Below are 20,149 nucleotides of genomic sequence, written 5' to 3' on the forward strand. Positions count from 1 at the left end.
ACATTTTTCGAAGGAAATCGGGACAAATGTGCTGATTAATTGGAATTTGTTTATGAATGTTGATATTTTGAATCCATGCTCTTTTCAGTTATAGAAAATGTAGATGATATATACAATATATATATCATGGAAAATTCATTGATGATCGATTTGGTTAGATGTGACGAAACAACAATGGAATTGCTTTAGAAGCATTTGTCAATCTGCATAAATCTTTTAAACTTATTTCTCATTTTCTTCCAAGAAAAATTATCATCGAGGACATGTAAGTTTTCGTTGTACCAAAGAAATCTTAATAATTATCTGTTGCAAACAAGAGAATCTTCATTTATTTTTTACTCTTTAATCATTTTATTTCAATTTTAGCACTTAACAACATGCATGCATCGATATGTATATTGAAATTTTACTTATAACTTGTTTGATAATATATTTCCTTTGATTTTCTCTTGAAGCTAAATTTTATGATGGCAATCTTAATACTTCAATTTTCATATGGAAGTAATAATTTCATCAATTTTGTATACTTTTTTTTTTAGCATTACATTACAACATTTAATTGCTTTAATTCATATTTACAGAATTGCTGCAAATGAATTAACTATCCAATCTGGATTATTCCAGTCAGCTGAGCCGGGAAGGACTACAAAGCTATCCCCCGTTGTCTTCCATCACGAATTTCTTCAATTTTTTGAATATATGCACCACGAATTTAATTGCTTTGATCCATATTTACAGAATTGCTGCAAATGGATTAAAGCAATTATCTAAAATTATTGCAATCAGCTGAACCGGGAAGCACTACAAAGCTATATTCCATGTTTTCTTCCATCAAGATCATTTCTTCAACTTTTTGAACATGTATATCACGAATTTAATTGTTTTAACTCATATTTATACAACTGGATACAAATGGATTAACTATCCAATCTGGACTATTGCAATCAGCTGAGCCGGGAAGGACTACAAAGTTATATCTCTCGTTTTCTTCCAGTATGATCATTTCTTCGACTCTTTGAACATGTGCTCTACGATTTCAATTTCATCATGATAAATTTTCACAATTTATGCAAATGGATTAACTAATATTCCAGACTATTACAGTCAGCTGAGCCGGGAAGGATTACAAAGCTATATCGTTTTCTTTCATCAAGATTATTTCTTCATTATTTCGAACATGTGCGCTACGATTTCCATTGCATTAATTTATATCTTCACAATTAATAAATTGTGCAAATATGTGCAAATAAATTAACTAACCAATCTGAACTTACTGAAGTCATCCTAGAAGAGGCTTAAATTACGTACACTGTCTTGTTAGTTTTGGAGTAAACTAAGGTATGGTATGATTTACTCTAATATTTCTTACTGAAAATTGTCTTATATATTTGCTGAATAAGATAGAAGAAAATAGTTGGTTCGTTGTTATGCAAGCATTTATTTTGCATAAGCAAGAATCTATTTTATTTATAAACTGTTGTTTATAAATTGTTTTATCTTTTTAACGACATAGTCAGCATGATATTTTAATCCTTATTTTCTTTTTTTTTGTTATGAGGGACTTATCGATGATCAGAAGTTGTGTATGTCTCGAGAATTCTACTGGATATTTAAAATTTTAAAAGATATATGGATGCAATATGCATACACTACTTATTTTCTGTTTTGAAAATGTGGAGGATATGAAGGAGTCTTATTGATATAACACCGTATTTAGTATGCTTCTTTCTCTCATTGTTCTACCTACTGCTCTTCTTAAAGAGGAACAAATTTATATATTTTTATAATTTATATATTTTATGCCAGCGTTATATCAATACTGCTATTAATAAGGTTTTCCATATCGAGCCTTCATATAGTTAACTTCTCCCAAAATAAAATTTTTATTAATTTAGAAACATTTTATTTCAAAAATTTATGTCTTGTTATGAACATTCTCTCTCCTTCGTTTGTTTGTTTGAAAAAATTTTTGCTAAATTTAATCGGATAAATTCAATAAAAAGAATATTATTAAAAATACATTGATATACTTGTTTAAAATATGTTTTTATTTTCTCTTAATAAAAATATAATATTATAAAAATTATAAATAATCATAAAATATCTTCGATAATATGAAACTTTACATTTACATGTTAGGAGACATAACATAAAAAAATTAATAAATACATTATAACATTAATTGTTAAACCATAATCTCTACAAAGATACCCATGCTAAATGTTGATTCTTCGAAATTTGAATACGGAATCAGGTATCTGAAAGATTTCTTTTTCTTAAATTTTGAATTAAATTATTAGATTCATTAAATTGAGATACCCATACTAAATATTGATTCTTGCATTTGGATTCTCTATTGTGCATTACTCAGGTATCTGAAAGATTTCTTTTTCTCAGACTTTGAATTAAATTATTAGATTCATTAAATTGTTAATTGAAATATCCATGTTAAATGTTGATTCTTCCAAATTTGGACTTGGATTGTCTACTGTGTGTTACACAAGTATTTGAAAGATTTATTTTTCATAGACATTGAATTAAATTGTTAGATTTATTAAATTGTTAATTGAGATACTCATGTTAAATGTTGATTCTTCCAAATTTGGACTTGGACTCAAGTATTTGAAAGATTTCTTTTTCTTAGACATTGAATTAAATTGTTAAATTTTTTAAATTGTTAATTTTGACATTGAGATACCCATATTAAATGTTGACTAAAAATAGAGTATCAAGAGATATCAAAAATAAAAATCCAGAGATTTAGAATAGAAGACTAGGAATGGAAAAACTCTTCATATGCTCCGCATCCATGAATACATAATTTTCTCACAAGTTTTAATGCCGTTTTAAACAGGAGATTTCTTTAATAAGTCTGTATAAGTTTTTCTTTCTAAGAAAGTTACATCAATATTTTCCAATCAATCAAGTTCACCTGCAGGATTTTCAACATTATGCGTACTTCACTTTATTGTGAAATGTCCTTTTAATCATAGGAGATTTAAGAGATGTAGATCTTCACAACAAAATGTTTCTCAGCATATTAGAATAATTCTTGATAGTATTTCTGGCTTCTATTTCCTATCTCGCTATCAGAAGATATATTCTTACAGTTTTTGTTGATATGACTGATATATCATCTGAAATATGTCATAATATTAAGAAAACTCTTTCTTTAATTTTTTCCTTTTCTTTTCTTCTTTTTAGAGAAAATATCTGTCAATGGATGGTATAAATCTTCGATAAAATCAATTTTAAGTTCTTGATTTTGATGTTGTTTGTCTTCTATTGGAATATACGTTTATTAATTGAAATTCGAAAAGTTAAAATATTTATTCATAAATTTATCCAATAATGTATTTACCATCTTATTCTTCATTTTTACCATTTTAAATAAATTCATAATTTCTATTATAACTTGGCATCTTTCTGAACGAATTGATCGATGATGGTTTTTTGCAAGTCTGCAAACAATCGAGTTTCTTTCCATTAAGAGAATTTTGCAGGACTCGAAATAAGTAGTTGTCTGAAGATATCAGGTATCTGTGTTGAATATGATAGAATCAAAGTACATTAATTTTTAACCCATGATTGTGGGAGACACATTGCTGCTTTTATGATTAAGCAATATATTTTTCATTAATTTAAATTATGCGCATAAATTAAATATAGTTATATTTTGTACAAAATATAAAACTGAACAATTGTTTAATCACATTTACATATTTCTTATTAACATTACTTTTCCAATTCACCATTTTCGGTTATTTTTCTTCGATTGCAGCCTTTAAACGATTCAGTTGCGCACAATATATAGAACGTCACGTTTGTATTACATCGAAATTTATCGTCTTGCGACAGAGATTCATAATGCAGAATGCCTTTTCAATTCTATTAAATGTCATCATTTTCTTTGAATGCAGATCATTAGAAATGTAATTCTGAGCCTAGTGGGCGTGGTTGACCTGTAATATCTGGACGAATGGTCACTTTATATGTCCATTATTTTCACTCTGGATCTATTCAAAGTTACAAGGATAACGAGTATTTTCTTCTTCTTTGTTGTTTCGAGTACGAGTCTTCGTGTTAATTTGATTGTTAGGCTTCTCACTACATTCCTCCTATTCTTTTTTCGTTCTCTTGTAGCGTCACTGGGCGGCGCTTCTGAGTTATTTCCCGCGCAGATCTCTTTTCATCTCTCTTTTAAAATTAGAGAGCTTTTTATCAATGAATTCTCCGATTGCTCTCATTAATAAGTCCTTATCCAGTCGAGCAAGATGTTGGTGATTTTTTTTTTATTATAGGCAAAGTTCATGTTCAAGCATGAAATCTGTGACAATTTGGCTTGGCTTCGTTTTTAAACTGTGAATGAAAAACAATTATTATACCGTAGATACACGATACTTTTATTTAATTTTCTTAGGCATGATGATCCAAACTTGGGAGAAAATTGTCAAAAACCAATTAAGATGTCGGACCGATGATGACAGGATTTGTTCTCGCAGAACGTCAATTTGTTACTAAAGACATCTGTACTGAAGTACCTGCGACTTTAATTTTGCCTTCAATTGAGTCACGATGAAGTGATTCGCTTCACGATATCAATTGTGGTCGCATGTAGATGAAGCTCCGCCATTCTTAGCCACAAGTATCCTGCAGTTTTTTCGACACAGAAGCCACCACTTACACTTTTTTAGTCGATTCTTATATTTCTTCTCCTCTTCAGGGGACACGATGCTCGAGGGAGGCGAGGATTCACTAGCATAATCGATAATGGAGAGCTCATTTCGTGCCTCGATTTCTTGTGGCCTTCACTAGCTGCCTTTTAGCCTTCGAGAGAGCAACATAGTCGCCCGTGGTGGGGGACTTGCCCCTCTTCTTCAGAATTCCAGCGATTTCACCGAAACCATCGACCTATCGCTCTCTTTCTCTTACTCTTGCTTCTCTTTCCTCATTGCTGATAGCGAATGAACATGTCGGTGCTAATCTCTGTCTCTTTCTCCCTCTCCCTGCCAAAGACTCACGTGAACCTTGTGTCTTAATTGGAACAGCGCGTTCAGCCAGCAAAACGATCGGAAGAACCGTCTTCTCTCTTTCTCGCCATTCATTAAGTTTTTATTTGTAGATTTGGAAACATGTTATAGAATATATTATTATAGAGATTGTTCTTCTTGCAGCCGATTAATTTGCAAGACTTAATTCGTTCTTGCAAAATGAAATGATCATAGACTTATGGTATTCTGGAGCTAAACGTACTGCAACCAAATGATTGCAGTCTTTAGGGGGGATCATTTATTAGACTGTTCTCGATCTTTGAGATTAAAATTGTCAGTTATGAATCGAGCAAACAATTTCTCCGTTATAAATCGCTTTATAAATCACTATCTGTCATAAATCACAAGCTTTTCTTATCTTTCTTATATAGGATAATAAAAATAAAAAATAAATATCATCATCTCTTAATCGATAAAAATTTATATTTAAGATCTTTTTTACTATATTGTATGGTAGTTTTCGTGAGAAACGAAATAACTATGTAAATAACATAATCACAAATGAATCGTTCTCTTGAAAAACGATTCTGAAAATTTTTTAAACGAATAAAAATAAATATAAATTGGATAAAATCGAATAAAATTATATAAAATCAATAGATTAAAATAAACAAAAACAAATAAATCCAATAAAATTAAACCAAATAAAAATAAATAAATAAAATAAGAATTATTTTGTTTAATATTTTTATTGAGGGTAATTCAATATAGATGGTATCTAATACACGAAGTGAACTTCAATGACGAAAACAATTAAAAAGAAATATCAATTCTATGTGAGTTTCATTCTACAATTTATTGATCAGAGATTAATATATCACCTTAACATTCATCATTAACATCAGAGATGAGATTGATATCAGTAAAAAAAGGAACATCATCATTTCTCTCGTCGATAATAACTCGATGAATAGGATTAAATTAAAAGAAAAATATATATATAATATTTATAATTAAATTATAAGTTAAATGATCATATGACGTGACAAGATTTTTTTGATGGATTACATAAATTGAAACAAAAATTACGAGACAAATTGTTTTATTTCCAAAATCAAAACAACGACAGAATTTGATATTTTATTTTTAATAATTTAAATCATTGAGATTTATATCTAATTGATTTACTTAAATGAATAATAATTTACGATACTCCTCAATTAATTTCTTAACCAATTCTTTAAAAAATATATTAGATTACTAGATAAACTAGGGTCTGCTCCAATCTTGTGGCTTCTATATAAATCTATCGAACTTCTTTAAAAAGTTTTATTTTGCGGATATATCATTTACGAATATCACAAAAACCATTTATGTTCTGTACCAAGTATATTTTTATTTATATACATTAATCATTTATAACTAAATCCTTGACTACTTTGCAGACTTTTAGATCATGGCCGTACCATATGGTAGGAATTCATTTACGACGTACTCCGAGAACGAGAAATTTTGGACAGGAATGCATTTTTGTTAAAAGATATTTCAATAATCAAAAAACAGCGAAATTAGCATTCACTTTCGTCTAATTGAGATAAGATCTATCGATAAAATTTTCAGAACGCCTATAAGCGCCTTCAGTGTCAGAAAGTCGAACTGCGTCGAGCGCGTTAGGCGCCCTCAGTCTCAGGCGATCGCAACAGGATAAACACCTATAAGTGTCCATAGTTTAGAGGTTAAGGAGTGCTGTGGAATTTTTATTAATATACTTTTCTGCATATTACTAAATACCTACTTACGTATTCATAAAATCAATTATTTCTTATCATAGCAGACGTGCTTACTGTCAATTTGATCACCATTGATGTTAATACACTTCCAGTTCCTGATATGGATGGTATGTAATTGTTCGAAGTATTGCTCGATTTTAGATTTCAACGGATCTGAATTTTTCGCTAGAATTATAAACAAGATTTTTCACTGCTCTCTAAAGAAAATCTGTTGAACGAGGAGCAAATATGTCTTATCTGTCGTGATCCAAGCATATCATTTAAAAATTAACGAAATAAAGTAGAATGTGATGGAACACTGTCATGTGAAATAGACGAAACGACCTTTATGTCGTGGTATAATTTATCGTAGTTCATTTAAAAAACGACTTCATAAGAAAGACATATCGACCTGTCAGTCGAGACAAATAAATGGAAACCAATAACGTGTGATTCATAATGATTTCTAATCAAATATTGACAGCAAAATGTCCTTGATTAAATCTCTCGATTGTGTGAAGATTTCTGCAAATCTAAATTCTGATATTTTGATTTTTTAATATATTTTTATTCGGAAAAAATGTATTCGTCTGGAAATAACACGCATTTTAAAAAGCATGTTTCAATTTTTTTAATATCCACTAGCAGAAATCTTATCAAATTGGGGGATTGTTTGATCCTAATACCTGAAATTAATATCTCTTTGAATTTTATAAGGTCTTGGATCTTCTTCGCGAATTATTTGTCATAGTTTATTTCTACTCGTAGTTATATTGCGTAAATCTATACATTATATGGAGTGATTTATTACTTGTTCTTCTTTTCACGAATGGATCGTGATTTGATCTCTGATATCCATCAAGGTAACGTAAATCATTACTTTATTTATTATCAAATTGTTAATTTAATTATTGAAAATCTATAATTTCTCTTGGATATAGTTGTCAATCTTCACTGAATTATTAAATTTCGTGAATTAATGCATAATTTTTAGGGACGTCATCAATTGAACGAAAATATAATTATCTTAATGTTTTTTTTTTATTTATTTCGCATACTATTAAATTTTTATATGCGACATTATCAGAAGCATAACATGATTATTTATCAAGCACATCGTAATAATACAAAAGTATATTGTCAAAATCGTAAGAATTTTAAAAATTTTAGAATCGTTTTTCAAGGGGAACGGTTCGTTTGTGATCTTTGGTCGCTTTAAGATTTTCGTTTCTCGCGACGAATATTATGTGATGCAATAAAAAAAAATTATTATCTTAAAAATTTATGTTAAAATCATTTTTGCGACAAAATTTTTTTTTATAAATTTCCATCAATTCAGAGATGTAGAATCAATCTACGTGGTGATGGTGACGAAGCTTATGTTTTATATACTCTTTACATAGTTTTTGAATAATTTTGAAAATTATTTTGGAATGAATACATTAAAAAATTCATTCGACGATCGAGTACTGATTACGAATAAGTTTCTTCAATGAAAGAATAAATAATATTCAGTGTAGCAATTTGTCGCAGTAAAAATTATATTAACAATGTAATAAAATAATTTCTTGATATAGAATCATCAAAATTAAACAAAATAATTTAAATCATTGTTTTTAAATTGTTTTTTTATAAAAAGAAAGAAAAAGAAGAAATTTTTAAATTGCAAAGTAAAATTATACATATATTCTTTGGTAAAATTTTTTCTATATTTAAGATGTAACAAATATTTAATCAACGAAAAATGATACACTTATGAAAATATTAATTTTCAATTTTCAAGTTATAATAAACAAAAAATGTAAAAATATCTCTATTTACTTTGATGCAACTATGAAATATCTGACAACGAATAGAATTTTTTGTAGATAGACATTAAAATTAAAATTTTTTTCTTTTTTATGACTTAAGCTAAAAAGATAAAAAATTAAATAAATTTCGTTGGTCAGTTTAATATGGCAGTATTGTTGCATGTTTAATGGAAAATCACAAAATTCCTAGAAACATGAAGATATATTGCTTTCATCAATAAAAAATTTTCTTTATTTCTCGATTTATTCGAATCTTGATAGAAATAAATATGAGCATAGAGAGATTCAAAAATGATTTAAAATGCTACGATTATATATTCGAATATATTGCATAATAAATGATTACAAATGATATTTTTGATCGACATATATATATATATATATTTTTTTTTGTCGTGTTTTGTAGAAACAATAAGTGAAAAACTATTTTCAACGTTATTATATCTTATCTATAATATTATCTTTTCGATTTAAGAATTGAACGAATAGAACGAAAAACTTTTTATTCGAAATCGAAAATTAATCGTTGTTGGTTGATTCAATTGTGAGTTAAATACATCTTGTCAACTCCGTTTATATTAAAACATTATTAATAATCATTAATTGATTCAATTATGAATTGGATACTTTGTCAACTTAAATAGGTATTATATTTAATGAATTTGAGACTATTAACGCACTAAACATTTTTAAATTAATTAATAAATGGAACTATATTATGAAAATTTTATTAAAAATTTATTGGCAAAATTATAATAATTCGAAATCTTATTATTATTAAACATTCTTAAGATAACGATTTCTATTTTCTTATTATTTATGCAGAAAGTTATTGATCCTATAAATTGGTAAATACATATGAACCAACTATGGTGCTATTAATTACAATATTGATAAATTAAAAAAACAATTGATTTCAAAATCCAGAGCATTAATTTCTTCAGAGCAGTTAATATATCGAACATCAGCAATATCGAATAATTTCAAAATATTTATAATAATTTATCATTTTTAGTACATATCCGTTTAGTTTTTAATTATTTTACGAAAGTGTTTTATATTAAAATTTAGGATTATAATTATTAATATTAATAGCGATATGTATAATTTAATGCAATAGTAAATAAATAAAAGTAATATATATTTATTGATAATTTTAATATTAAATTAAATAATATTATAAATAATATATATTATAAATAATTACATTATAAACACATTAAATAATTGAATAAATGATGTGAAATCGCAAAAAAAAATTTAAATTCATAGCATAATTAGAAGAATTATAATGAAAAGTCAATCAAATGAATAATTCCTCCATCAATTGTAACAATTGTTTTTAATTACATTAGTATATTAAAACAGTAAAAAATATTCGATGACCCAATATAAAAAGAAGATAAATTAGTAAGATTTCAAAACAAAAAATTGACTTTTAATATCATGCTAATTTAATTTAATTTTGAAAAGTAGATAAATATAAATTATTGTCTAATATTTAATTCTATAATTGTAATGAATAAATACCTCTTATCGTTAAGTATAATTTAATAAACTGTAAATAAGATTATAATGAAAAATAAAAACAAATTTTATTTACAAATAATTCAACGAAACGATATATCATTAATATCTTGATTCATTAAAGTACATAGAAAACAACACACAATGTAAGAAGATGAAAAAGAAACAAGAACATTAGAAAAATGATAAAAGAATATTAGATATAATCACGTTAATTTAAAAAGATGGAATAAATAAATTAATTATTAGGGAAAATTACATTAGAGCCATCTGGTCTTTACTAAGTTTTTATCATTAAATCTCAATTAATATGATCAATTAATTAGTAAGAAAACAATATTTTCTATATAGAATCTATAGTATAAAATGAATTATATGAATTCATTGAATATAATATTTATATATTAAAAAAAAAAGAAAAATTATACAAAATAAAATAAATAATAAAACAAAACATTATATATTGCAACTTATGCATTAACTGAATTAAACTTAACTGGCTTTGAGCATTAATTAAAGAATTGCAAAAATAATATAACTGTAATAATATATATTGAATTAGCAAAATTGTCATATGATAAGACAATAGGACAAGTTAATCTAATTGGTAAATTATGTATATAAAAAACATAAAAAATCAGTATTAAAAAAAGAATAAAATATTAGAAGAATGAAATGAATTAATATTAAATATTCCAAACAGTGATTCTAATGCTTTATATGAAAGTGTAAGTGACAGTAATACAATTATCAATATTCAATATACAAAAGAAATAAAAGAATTTTTTATGATTGTATTTTAATGACACATTTCATTAAAGAAAATTTTTTTCATTTCTAAAAAAAAAAAAAAAAAAATGATTTTGAGAAAATTCGTTGTGCTTATAAAAGATAAACATGATTTATTTTCATATATTTTCAATATTTGACATTTTTCTTATTATAAAAAATAAATAAATTATTAGGATGTTTAAATTAGCTAAGTTTGCATATTCTCTAAACGTAGAACACTAATCTTCTTTTTTATCTTTCAACGATAAATTTTACAATATTATAAACTTCATGAATTTGTATTGTTATTATTAAATATATTTTTTATTGCATGTTCTAAATATTATCTTTTTCGCTTATTTTCCATACTTTGTAATTGATTCTCATTCTCGTCTTCAGATTAATAAAAATACAAACTTTTTTTTATAGATGCTTATAACATTAGAAAAGTGAGAAGATATTACGAATTTATATATAAATTAAAATTATATAATTTTCTACGATATTTAGGCAAACAAATAATTCTTCAAGTGCCTATGCATCGAATTTTATTAATTATAAAAAATTATTCATTATAGTTTTACTCACTTTAGAGCACACTGCACAATGCGAAAAAATCATTATTGAAAATTTATCTGCTTAAACTAAATTTTGTATCTAAATAATAATATTTAAATAATTCAATCAATTACAAGCATTATCTATAAACAAATATTGAGATCATGAAATAGCGTTCTGATTCATCTAGTATTTATTTTTATAGCAGCAAGAAAGAGATTTCAATAAAGCATTCTCACTATTTATTATGGAGGATTGTAGTAAAGATATATCTAATTCTAATAATTCATTAAAGTTTTATATTTTTATAATCATATTACAAATATACATAAGATAATATTTGAATTAAAATTAAATTTTATTATTTTTATTTTTTTTAAAATCGAATTTAAATTTTCTTTGCAAAAATCTAAAAACATCTTTCTATATTATAATTTGTGGCAAATAAATAGAAGCTTATGTATTAAATACATAATGTATTAAATACACACTCAGAAAATAAGAATAGAGTGATTGTTTATTTTAAAGTTTCTAAAGATGTGATAAAAACATGATATTGATGATGCCAGATCTATGTTTATGATATTTTAGTTGCTTATCAGAATTAAAAGAAGATTAACGAAATGGAAAGAATGTTATGATTTCGATATTAAAAAATTTTTGATGCATTACTTATTGCTTAGAATAGAATTTTAATTTTCGTGAACAATTAGATTTTAATATTTCAACGAGAATATACAACGAGTTTCTTCATCGATTCAGTATTTATTTGCCACTGAATATAATTAAGAAAAAAAAACAAACAAACAAACTGAGGAGGATTCGTGATTACCATACAGATAAACACTGTGATTACATCCTGAAAACATTCATTTATTTGTATTTATACCTAATATCATATTTAGCTTAGTTTTAAATTCAACAATTACAAAATTGAATAATGGAAGGCGACAAACTGAATGCTTCTGATATTTAAAGGACACTATCAAAACATGAAATTGACTTACAAATCAAATGAAAAATAAGGGATATGTAAATGGTTCTTACATCAATTAAATTTTTTTATTAAATAATCAAATATATAAAACTCTTGAAATTAACGAATACTAACTTTATTAATGATGGAAGCAGAATATATAGCGATATTAAAATGTATAAAAAAGATTATTTATTTACTATGATCATTACGAATTAGAATTTTAAATTAATTGATTTAATCGGTTATTGTGATAATCGGAATTCGGTCGAGTATTCTGTATATCATTCTATATATTAAGTAAATATGTTTTGTTTATGACACGCAAAGGTAAACCATTTATTGCCAAACACATATTCAATGATAATTAAATTGCGGATTTTCTGACGAAGGAATTGTTTGGGTGCAAACACAATTTAAATTCTTTATAATAAATTAATAAATTATTCGAAAAACTTTTATAATTATTTATATAACTGAAGATTCTAGAGGAAATGTTAATATTGGAGTTTTTTATTTGATTAAACATTGTATTATTTTCTTCGTGTTAGAATTTTTTGATCGATTTGAATGAATTTATAATGACGTTTATCACGTAGTTTCGATTCGATTTACAAATTTGCCATTTAAACGTAATTAGTTTCTGCTTTATACTCTTGATAAAGATCAAGATTATTTATAAAATTATAAAATTATTTTGATTATTTTGAATAAATTCTCCTTTAACATTTTGTTATAATTTATCAAATAGTGTGCAAAAATCTTTCTTAATTCTAACATATATATATATATAAATTTAAGAGAATTAATAAATTGATTTCTTTATTAATTAAAAATTTTATCTTCAATTCAATCAATTCAATCAGGTGTATCATTCCATTTACCATAAAATGCAAAGATATAGAATAAGAATTTTTTTATTAATTAGAATAATGTACAAAAATGTAGGTAGTATATGATTATAAGTTATGATTATAAATTTAATTTTCTCTCAGATAATGTGAATCGGAATAGAGTGAAACCATTTTCTACTTCCATGTCTCAGTTAACTTTCATATCTCAGTTCATATATTATATTATAATAATATATTAATTAATATATTATAATTTACATTATATATTTATTATTAAGAAATATTAGTAAGAATCGAAAAAAAATAAAGTAGTAATTTGTTAAAAAGAATTCATGAGAATTTTTTGCAAAAATATTTACTAGTGAGTTCATCCACCTCTAAATATATCATCTGTAACTTCATACGAGCAAGTAAATTATAACTAACAAAGAATTAGAAATCTTCTTTACTGGCAACTTTGTCTAGATTTTTAGAATTTATTACACACTCTCATTTGAAAGTACTAGAAAAAAAAAAAAATTGGAGAGAAAATAACACGATGTGATTGCTTCATCACCATGAGGATATATTTTTATGCAACATTAAATATCATGATTTTAGTTATTGATAGTATATATGGCGATAAAAAAATTAAATAACAATAATGATAATAAAAATTATGATATTTAATATCTGTCACAATTTACTATCGCGTGAAAACATAAGATTTGTATTCCGATAGATGGCAGTGCAATCGCGTTATTTAATATCTAGCAAGCTTTTTGCTTCTCTAGTACTTTCAAATGAACATATTAGATCAGATCTTTGGAAAAAGATTACCATTAACAATTTTGAAATAATTGTGATAAAGAAAAAATGCAGTTCGAATTGTGTAAATAAAATATTTGGTGAAAAATTTGAAATAATTAAATTATTTTGAAAATTTTAAATTATTTAATAAAAAACATTTTGTAATAATCTTTTCTTGTGTTCCTTATAAAAACTATATAATAGTTTGAAACATGGCTTTGCTAAAAATATACATGTGTTCATGGTGGAGTACTTTACATACAGGAATGCAGGAATTAATGGTGAGTAATTTATTTAATGATATACATAATATATATAATATATTTCATTTAATAATATGTTTAAGAATAAATAATTAAATAGATAATAAAAAAATGATAAATTTTTAATAAGAATAATTTTTTAAATATATTTTTCACATTTATCTTATCATCATATGTATATCAATCTATATTAAAAATGTTATATGTTCTATTATCATTTTTATTGCTAGAATATAAGAAATTATATTTATTTTATAATATAAATCCTTCATGTAAGTAAAATATATAAAATATATTTAATAAAGTTCTTGTTTTTACATTACATTAATAAATATCTTTTTATTATATATATATATATATATATTCTTCATTTAATTAATATTTATTTGCATTTGTAATAGCTTTAAATTGCAATTAATAATAAATGTTGAATACATTTAAATGTTAAAATATTTTAATAATAAATACAATATAAAATTGATTTATTTTATATAGTAAATTCTCATTTATTATTTTAATGTTAAAAATATGTAAATTTATATTAAATTATATTAAAATATATTACGTTAGTAGATATTAATATTTTTGTATTAATGTATTAATTTATGTTATTATATGATTATATTACATACAAATTATGTATATGTTTAGATATATTCATTTATTTAGAATTATAATATAATAATAAACATAATTCTGAATAGGTTTACTAAAAATTTTACTAAAAGTTTTTTATTTTCAGTTTTAAATAACCACAACTTCAAATAAAATATTATAAATTATCATAAAAAATATGGACTTTATTTATTTTATATTATATGTATTGTAGCAAAACTATTTTCTAAAATATTTTTAAAAGTGACTTAAAAGTATTATATATTAAATTTAATATCATCATAATAATCATTATTATAGTTTAATTTCTACATATATTTCTACATATGTACATGATATTTTGGTGGTGTTGGAATTTTTGAATTCTGATATTGATAATAAATATTTCTTAAAGATTGAGAAATTTTTAATCTATATCAATTATTTATACAAAGAAGCTACTATTGTAGATTTATACAATGTATTTATATTATGTATTACATAATTTTTTGCTATTGTTTTATTATTATATTAATAAAATTAATTATTTTGGAATCGTTTATAATACTTAAGATTTTATATTTCAATAATCAATTTGTTGATATTAAGTGATATTAATGCTACAATAATTTTTTTGTATTTAAAATTTACATCACAAAGAAATAATGTAAAGAATAGAATATATATTAGATATTATTAGAAAAATTTAATTATTTAGAAATTGATTTCCACATCAATTTTAATGTTTATGTGTCAAAGTCATTATTATTCTGACCAATTTTTCTTTACACATGTTATTTCAATTTTAATTTTCAAGATAATTGCAAAAAATCTTTTTTTAAATTTATCTACTAATTACATTTATAATTTTGTGAATTTTGGCATAGATAGTTTATTACACATTTTTATCTAAATAATAAACAATAAAAAAAATTAATGGATTATATGTTAGATTTTATTTATTTATTGCTTAATGGCGATTATGTTTTTATGTACAATAATATAATGTTATATTTTTATATAATATAATATAATTGGCTTATTACAGTTTACGTAATTCAGTGTATGAATTATTTTTGTTTGATTGAAAATTGTAATTTAATATAACTTTTACATACAATTAAAAATTTATATAATTTCATTTAATTACAATTTTTAATTCTTCAGTCACTTTTGCTATATACATATTTATTATTTTCAAATTAATATATTCAATACTGTATCATTCAAAAAGAATATAATAAATATTTAAATACAAGCAATTAACATATCTATTTTAAAAAACAAAATATAATATGTATAATTAATTATAAATATAATTTTTCAAAAATTTTTTAATAATAAAATATTAAATATTTAAATAATCAAAACCAAAATGCGATAATATGTATAGAGAATATAAATTTATTAAAAATAATAAATTTGATAATATATTCAAACTCATTGAAATCAGTGAAGAGGTTATACTTCTAAATAATTATCATTTTAAACATGTTCAAAATTTTGAATGTTTTTAAAAACTTGATGAGTATTCAATATTTCTTAACTTGAAATATATTTATTTATATTATTTATTTTTATATTTTGAAATATGAATATATAAAAATATTGATATCAAAAGAATAAAAAATACAAAATAATGCATATAACACAAGATAAAATGAGATGGCCAAATAAAATAAGATATTACAGATTATAAGTCATATTTTAATTCTGTTTTAATTTAAATCTCTTAAAGTTTTAAAACGAAAATCTTTATATTTATATTTCAATATCTTATATGTTACAGATATTTTTATTAATTTTGACTAACAATGTCATTTCTTATATATTGAATATTAAAGAGAATTCGAAATTCCGATTTATTATTAATATATTTATTTATGTTACTCATTTTTATTATTTTGATAATTATCATTATCATTATGTATTATAAACAGTTTTAATTTTTATTATTAAAGATATCATTTTGTTTTACAGCTTTTAAATCTGCAAAAAAATGCTGCATCTGTATACGATTGCCATTATTAATTATTTATTTAATCGACGGCACTCAAAATTTATAATTGCTAAGGTAATATCACTACATTCAATATCTAACCTATTTAAATTTGGACATCTTTCAGATTTACATAATATGAAAATATATTCTATTTTTGACCAAAATTACAATGATATCAGCATCATATATTATATTTATTATTGTATTTTGGCATTATAATTTCAGTCGTATTACTAACAGTAATATGGTTTTACAATTGAAATATGGTTTTGTCAAATTTTGTTAAATAAATTTATTTAAAAAATTTTTTTACTCATTTTGATGCATTTGGAGCAATTATTTGTTCCCCGTGATTTCGATCGTCCATTTATTTGCATATATGCCAAGTATATTAATATATTAATTCATAAAATAATAGAAAATGAAGTAAGTCAAATTTGGTATGATTACGTTTATTAAGAATCTAAAGATATACAATGTACGTTCTATGATATGAAATGTTCTGACCAATATAAATGAACGTATAATATTGAATTTTTCTGTATTAGTTCTGTATTAATTCTGAACAATATTTTAAATGTTTTCTGAAACATAATTATTTCGTATACTTCTCTTCCTAGTTTTTTCAAATTGTTAAAAAATTAAGAATAAAATGAATTTATTCCTTGGAAAATGATTAATTTTGAATTACATTTTTCTAATTTTTTTATTCGCTATGCGATTTTTTGGAGCAGAAATACTATAGTATACATTATTATAGTTTATACTATAATATACATTATTAGAAACTTGGTAAAAGATTTATTTCTTGAATCAGACAGATTCACATTGTCATGATCCTTTGGAATATGACTTTACATATTCACATGCATATTGTGGATCTCTATAAATCAAAAGAATTTTTCAGAATTTTCTCTTGCAAATTGAGAAAATATTGAAAAATATTTCTAGATTAAAATTTCTAACAAAAAATCAGCATAAATCATCATAAATCATCTATTGCTTTGTTTAACATATCATCCATCTTCTATTCAAATAATTTTTAATTATATATGTAGGAATGTGAAATTTATTACAAAAAAAGAAGAAGACTTTCGTCTAATTTACTGACTAAATCATTGTACAATAAATATATATAATTACATAAAATATATAGAATTGGATAACAAATGAATATTTTGTTCTTTCTCTTCTGGATTTGGCAGATGTACATTTTAAAAGAATGTTGATGAGACATTTTCTCTTGAAGAATTCACTATCTGTATAGATTAGACTATTTTGATGATTCTATCATCTCTTAAATGTACGTTCAAATTCTTTTCAACTATTTTATAGATGACAGATTATCATCTTTCACCAATATCATAGTATCAAGCTTGATTATATCCAATAGATCGATTTGCCATTTATTTCATTATGTAGATTCGAGATGCCACAATTTCAAAAAATGCTGGATAAGCTGGAATCCAGTGAGTCTGTTCTATTTCTAATTGGTGAAGTTTAAAATACTGTCAACATAGAGAAATAATGTCGTAAAGATCAGTATATAATACTAAATATCACCAAATAGAAGATATAGGGCGCGCTAATTCGCGCTAAATAATATTACGAATTTTCTGATTATTTCATTTGCAATAATATAATAACTTCCTCTAATAAAAGCGATAGAATTGAAATAAAAGAAAAAATATAAAAAATAATCTAGTATTCACTGTTCTATTTTGAAATACATTGAATAAAACAACATGTAAATGACCATGAATCTGTTTAATGAAATATGATGATCTCAAAATTGTATCTATAATGATATTTACTTTAAGATCATGAAACAAATTATCTTAATAAAATATAATAATTTCAGCAGAAATTTGGCATGTAGCATTATATTGTTGGAACTAAACAAATCAAATTCATATAATTTATGCCAAAAAAAAGGTGATAAAAAACTGATACTTACATCATTATCAAAATGAATATGAAACTTCCAGATAAATATTCCAGAAAGTGATGCCTTTATGCCATTGCTTGTTAATGTCAATGATGAGATCGATCAACTCTATGCATCTTTCTTTAAGAGGCTGATATAATGCCCCTCAAACTATGCAAGCTTGTTTTCTTTCTTGAAGGAGAAAAAAATTGATAATTCATGTCGCAAGTAATAAATGGAGGAATCAAGTAGATAGATTATCCAGATCATCCATCCATTTGATATTGTAAATTCATCTGGAAGCAGGTAAATATTGGTGCTAAACATTAAATTAAAATCTATTATGATACAAGAATTTGATAATTAATGCTCAATAAATATAGATATTCGTTGCACATTATTAGTATAGTGAATGTCTTGAGGTATACTATAAGTAATACTATATTTCTTGTGTGAGCGATTCTCCTGACATGTACAAACACATTCAAGATTATGATGGACAAGCTATATCGACAAGCTAACAGATAGTGAAATAATGTTAATGCAAACACTTTTTTTTTGGACTTTTAATGGTCTAATGATATCTGAAATATTTATTAAGAATTGCTTATATGAATCTTTAAATTGTCCTCATATTTTTTAAATTTACGATGCGATCAGAAAATTTCTGTTATTTTTGATTATTTTTATATTTAAAAAAAAAATTGATTCGCATCAAAAATACATTACGAATTACAAGTTATTTTAAAAAAGAAGCAAATTCAAAATATTAAGCCTGAATTTTCATATTTAAAATTGAATTTAAATAAAGCTTAAATTAAAAATAAAACTGATCGATTTTATATGACGAATAATAATTTACTAGATAATACATTTGAATTATCAAAAATTATAATTAAATTATAATTGATCATGAAAATCATTTAACGAATCAAGTGAGAGAAGAAAGAAGAGAAAAACGAAAATATTATAAATACGGATAGATAAAATTTTTATGCAATCCAATTACAAATTTGAAAAAAAGTACTTTGATATCATTTAAGGAAATTATTTTTCTTAAACGAGCTAAAAGGCAAGCTGCTTATTCAAAAGTAAAAAAAATAATGAAAAAAAACATCATAAATAAAATTTCTATCGATGTTTGTTAAAATCCATTTTTTGAAACATTAATATTTATTTATAAAAAATTCCAATAACAAGTTTTATTTAATTTCTAGCATATAAAAAAGAAAATGAATTGTCAGAAAAATATTCATATCGATTTGGATCGAAATGTAAATCTATAATTATATATACTGCAGGTTTTGTTTTGAATAT

The 20,149-nt window shown here is 23.8% G+C and overlaps 2 long non-coding RNA genes across 2 annotated transcripts; both read left to right on the forward strand.

Moving 5' to 3' along the window:
- The first annotated feature begins 581 nt into the window (after window positions 1–581).
- Window positions 582–5,557, forward strand: LOC147657691 (uncharacterized). The gene is made up of 4 exons (XR_015291966.1): window positions 582–993; window positions 1,095–1,338; window positions 4,421–4,645; window positions 4,724–5,557. It is a non-coding gene; the product is annotated as an uncharacterized LOC147657691 (long non-coding RNA).
- An 11,326-nt stretch (window positions 5,558–16,883) lies between these two features.
- On the forward strand, window positions 16,884–19,227 carry LOC147657692 (uncharacterized). The gene is made up of 3 exons (XR_015291967.1): window positions 16,884–16,977; window positions 17,964–18,208; window positions 18,770–19,227. It is a non-coding gene; the product is annotated as an uncharacterized LOC147657692 (long non-coding RNA).
- The last annotated feature ends 922 nt before the right edge of the window (window positions 19,228–20,149 follow it).

Source organism: Apis florea, unplaced genomic scaffold (genome assembly GCF_048593485.1).
Source record: "Apis florea isolate Af1SG1 unplaced genomic scaffold, ASM4859348v1 contig_2899_pilon, whole genome shotgun sequence".
Lineage (NCBI taxonomy): Eukaryota > Metazoa > Arthropoda > Insecta > Hymenoptera > Apidae > Apis > Apis florea.